Source organism: Oreochromis niloticus, unplaced genomic scaffold, assembly GCF_001858045.2.
Source record: "Oreochromis niloticus isolate F11D_XX unplaced genomic scaffold, O_niloticus_UMD_NMBU tig00007819_pilon, whole genome shotgun sequence".
In the NCBI taxonomy this organism is placed as follows: Eukaryota; Metazoa; Chordata; class Actinopteri; order Cichliformes; family Cichlidae; genus Oreochromis; species Oreochromis niloticus.
Genome location: NW_020328784.1, coordinates 434,097 through 438,782, shown reverse-complemented (window position 1 = coordinate 438,782; position 4,686 = coordinate 434,097). Strand labels below are relative to the sequence as shown.

At 45.1% G+C, this 4,686-nt stretch overlaps 1 long non-coding RNA gene across 1 annotated transcript; it reads right to left on the bottom strand.

Moving 5' to 3' along the window:
- Positions 1-750: 750 nt before the first annotated feature.
- On the bottom strand, positions 751-1,733 carry LOC102075813 (uncharacterized). Its single transcript, XR_001223694.3, has 3 exons — positions 1,355-1,733; positions 1,007-1,073; positions 751-839 (listed from the first exon to the last, which is right to left on the bottom strand). It is a non-coding gene; the product is annotated as an uncharacterized LOC102075813 (long non-coding RNA).
- Between the last annotated feature and the right edge of the window lie 2,953 nt (positions 1,734-4,686).

Here is a 4,686-nt window from a genome sequence, read left to right as displayed (position 1 = left end):
TCCGAGACATACCACAGCATCACACTGCCTGTCTGATAAACTGTGCTTTTCATGCTTTTCTCCTGGCCATGTTCGGTTGTCCTGCCCGGCTAGTACGTCTACCCAGGTCCAGCCGGAGGGAAACTAGCCGACCTGTATTCGGTGGGGGGCAGTTCAGGTCTTACGGGTAACTCCCAAACTGTTGATATCTGTGATGCGGAGTCAGTGTATGAAGAGGCCAGACAAAAATGCAAAGATTCTGAAGTTATTTTTCAAAACATTCACAAAGTCGGCAATAGTGACAGTCTTTTCTACACTCCGGTCACTTTCGGTGGGCTTTTGAAAATGGGTCTGTAACACCCCTTTCAACACTTGGGATACAGATTTAGATGGTTACCTGTGTGTTGGGCCAATAGCTGAGGTTCGACCACTGGAGCAGAGTGGATGACTAATGAAACGCTCAAAAAACTTGGTTTGATCAAATTGTATTCACAATTGAAGAATCGCACATACATACAATGAAAACAATAACAGTACATGAAAGGAAAAATTGGGCCCAAGTCACGGAAAATAATAAACAAAACACACACACCCCGGGGAATTTGAATCAGTCTCTCTCTTTTGTGTCAGCCGACACCCTTAAGTGTGAGTCCAGCAATGAGGGTTCTCCTTGCAGGATGTGCAAAGGAGGAATGAAGTGTAAATCTGTCCTACCACTTAAGTAGAGTTTGTACAGTTCACGGCTCGTCCGAAGAATTTAGTTCTCTTTTAAAACAATCATCTTAAGGATCCTGGAGGGGTGGCTCGCCATCTTTGGACTGGATCATCACCGAACTGTACTCCCAACAAAAAAACCTGACCTGTATAACACAGTCAGAATAACATTCAAAAATCTATATTTAGTCATGTATACATATAGCCTTTCTTATGTGTCGTTCATACATACTAACAAATTTGCATTTTACCTTTCCAGTATACAGAAAGAACAACAGAATAATCCAAAACATAGACAATGATAACTTCTTACCAAAGTAACCAATAAAATGGGCTCTCCTGGAGCTTCAAAATGGCGATGGTGAAGCGTTGTAGCACAACTACAAAGAAACATAACCCCATTTTCTTTAAACTGTATTCACCTCACAATGAACACAATTAAGGATTGATATAGGAACATATCAACATCTACAGCATACATATAACTTACAATCTTTACATGCATCGTCATAGGAAGTTAACAAACTCTAACATACAGTTTAATCCTTACAATCACACATGTACAGCCACATGGCTAATAGCAATAGCCGCGATAGCCGCTAGCATGTCATCGTTCGTGGCTTAAACTCACAATATTCTTGTTCACAACAAATTAACTCACCCAGAAGAATCCGAGCAGTAACAAGCTCCTTTCTGGTCAACAACAAAGTCTAGATAGTCTATTTCCACCGAACAATCCGACTGAATAAAGGAACCACGCTTTCCACTTGGAAAAACGGACTTTTTCTTCCTCTCCCTCTTTCACTACGCAGTGAACGGCAGGAGGCGGTACTTCCCCCTGTATACTTCAAGGACCATCAGGACATTATAGACATCGTATACTTCAAGGACCATCAGGACATATAGACATCTTCTATTTTATTAATTCTCAACAAAATGATTTAACTTAACAAAACTTAACAGTGAACTCAAAATACTAACATCACTCATAACACACTAAAACCCTTAGTAACTCTCCAGGGTTACACCCTCCCCCCCTGAAGGGTGGCACGTCCCCGTGCACCTTCTATGCGGCTGTGTTGTTACTGGGTCGACAGGAGGGATGGTGGTTTGATTGTACCATAACGGTTCTGTAGCATCCATCGACTTTATTATGGCAGCACCCAGACCATGAAAAAGTGACTGAACCACCTCTATTAAAGGGTTTCCAAGTTCAGCATAATGGAGTCTCTTTGGTCGACTTCGCTGCCTGTTTGAACATCTGATGGCCTCATCTAACCCCTCTGATGGCTCTTTTATGTGGGTTAAATTAGCTATGTCATCAGTTTCAGGAACATCTTGTGTACCTTCAATGTCAAGCATCTGGGATTCCCCAACAGGTGAAATGAGGCGCACTGAATTCTCCTCTCCAGAAGATTCACTTTCATCACCTCCAGTTCTTCCTGGCTCTTCAAGGTCAAGAAAGCCGACCTGAGGTGAGCTTGTGGCTGGAGGCTCCTCCCCTGCTTCTATGGGAATTTCCACCTCAATTTCATCTGGATCTGCTCCGGGAACAACCGCTCTGCTAAGAGGGATCACACTGTCAGCAATGCGCTGCTCTGGTGGAATGTCGGATGGCACGCAGTAAACCTCAGGCATTATGGTGGAGGCAGCTGGATCCAAAAGTACAACCCTTGAAGGATACACTTCTTCATCGTCTGACATGACATCATCAAAGCACTTGTTTACATAACCTGGGTTTTGACGGGTTCTTGGCCTTCGCACTGTTAGCGGTGCTGGGGTTTCAGGAGCACTTATGGGCAGAAACCCACATGGCAACAGGAGGTCCCTGTGTAAAGTGCGCAAAGGACCATTTCCAGCCTCAGGACGCACTGTATACACAGGAAGGTCATTAGCATGTGACACAACTACATACACATCTGCCTCCCATTTGTCTGCTAGCTTGTGCTTTCCCCTCAGTCTCACATTTCCGAACTAGCACTCGATCCCCTGGTTCAAGGCTAGACCCTGTAACTCTCTGGTCGAATCTAGTTTTGTTATGCTCTGCAGATTTCTTAGCATTTCTGTTCGAAAGCTCATAACTCTCTTTCAGGCGGTTCTTCAGGCCTTGCACATACTGTGAATGAGACAATGGCAGAGCATCAACAGGAAGCCCGAAAGCTAAGTCCAGAGGGAGTCTTGGTTGTCTCCCGAACATAAGCTCATAAGGTGCAAACCCTGTGGCGTCATGCTTTGTGCAGTTGTATGCATGCACAAGAGGCTTAACATAGTCCCTCCAATGGGACTTGTCCTTGTTATTTAGAGTGCCTAGCATCTGCAGCAGCGTTCTATTAAAGCGCTCCACAGGGTTACCCCTTGGATGGTACGGGGTTGTCCGTGTCTTCCGGATTCCTGCCATGTCACACAGCTCCTTAATGGTACGGGACTCAAAATCGGGGCCCTGATCGCTATGGAGTTTTTCAGGGAACCCATAATGTGATATAAAATGTTCCCACAGACACTTAGCCACGGTAGTCGCCTTTTGGTTCGGCGTTGGTATTGCGAGGGCATACTTAGTAAAATGATCCGTTATTACTAATATGTCCTTGGTATTACTTTGATCTGGTTCCACACTCAGAAAGTCCATGCAGACTAATTCCAATGGTCTGGTGGTCGCTATTGAAACCATTGGGGCTGCTCTCTCTGGTGGAGTTTTTCTTTTTACACAGCGATCACAAGTCTTAATCTTTTGTTCAACTGCTGAGGACATTTTAGGCCAGTAAAATCTAGCTCTCACTAGATCCAGGGTGCGTTCAACACCAAGATGGCCCATGTCGTCGTGTAGACTTTCAAGTACCATATCTCTCAGTTCTCTTGGTAAGACAAGTTGATGAGTCACTCCCATCACTCCCTGTCTCTTGCGAAACAAGACTCCATTTTTGAGCTCCAGCCGATTCCATTCTCTCAACAAGAGTCCATACTCAGGGAGCTCTTTTCTCACCTGAGGTGGAGGTGTCTTGCCACTTTCCAACTGAGTAATTATTTCTCTGATGCTTGCGTCTGCTTGCTGTTTCTCTGAGATTTCAGCAAATGAGAAAGAGGGGATAACTGGCAACCCATGACTGTCATTCCCCTGGAAGCAAGGTGGCAGGGCTTCAGGACTGAGTGCTATGGACTCAACCAAAGCAACTGAGTGATCAGAGCTTTCAGAACCTTCACCAGCAAAATAGATGTCATGCCGCTCACAGATAGCTTTGATCACCTCTGGCTGAATGACCTCTGAGGTCTCCGTTTCTGAGAGGTGGTTGGCAGTGAACTTACAGATCCTTTCCTTCTCCTTTACTGAGATATGATCATCTATGAGTCCACCATGTGGCCTTCGTGATAATGCATCTGCGTCCACATTCTGTTTTCCAGCCCTATACTGCAGCTTGAATGAGTAGGTGGAGAGAGCTGACAGCCATCTATAACTAGTCGCATCAAGCTTGGCAGAGGTTAGAATGTATGTAAGTGGGTTGCTATCGGTGACCACAGTGAAACTAGCCCCATAAAGGTAGTCACTAAACTTTTCTGTGACAGCCCACTTAAGGGCTAGGAACTCCAACTTATGTGCTGGATACTTAGCTTCACTTCTAGACAACCCTCTGCTTGCAAATGCTATAGCCTTCAGCTCACCATCTTGCTCTTGGTATAAGGCTGCACCTAACCCAGTCGTACTCGCATCTGTGTGGAGCAGGTAGGGAAGTTTAGGATTAGCAAAACCCAAAACAGGTGCTGAAGTGAGTCTCTCAATTATGGTGTCAAAAGCCTGTTGACAAGAAGCAGTCCAGCGCTCACCAAATGGTTCTTTAGGATTGCGGTACTTGACATTGGCCTTTCTTTCCTTGTTCTTGCAGGTTGGAGGATATCCGGCTGTTAGCTCATTCAGCGGCTTCACAATTCTGGAGAAATCCTGAATAAACCTGCGATAGTAACCGCTGAACCCAAGGAAGGACCTCAGTTCTTTTAGGTTAG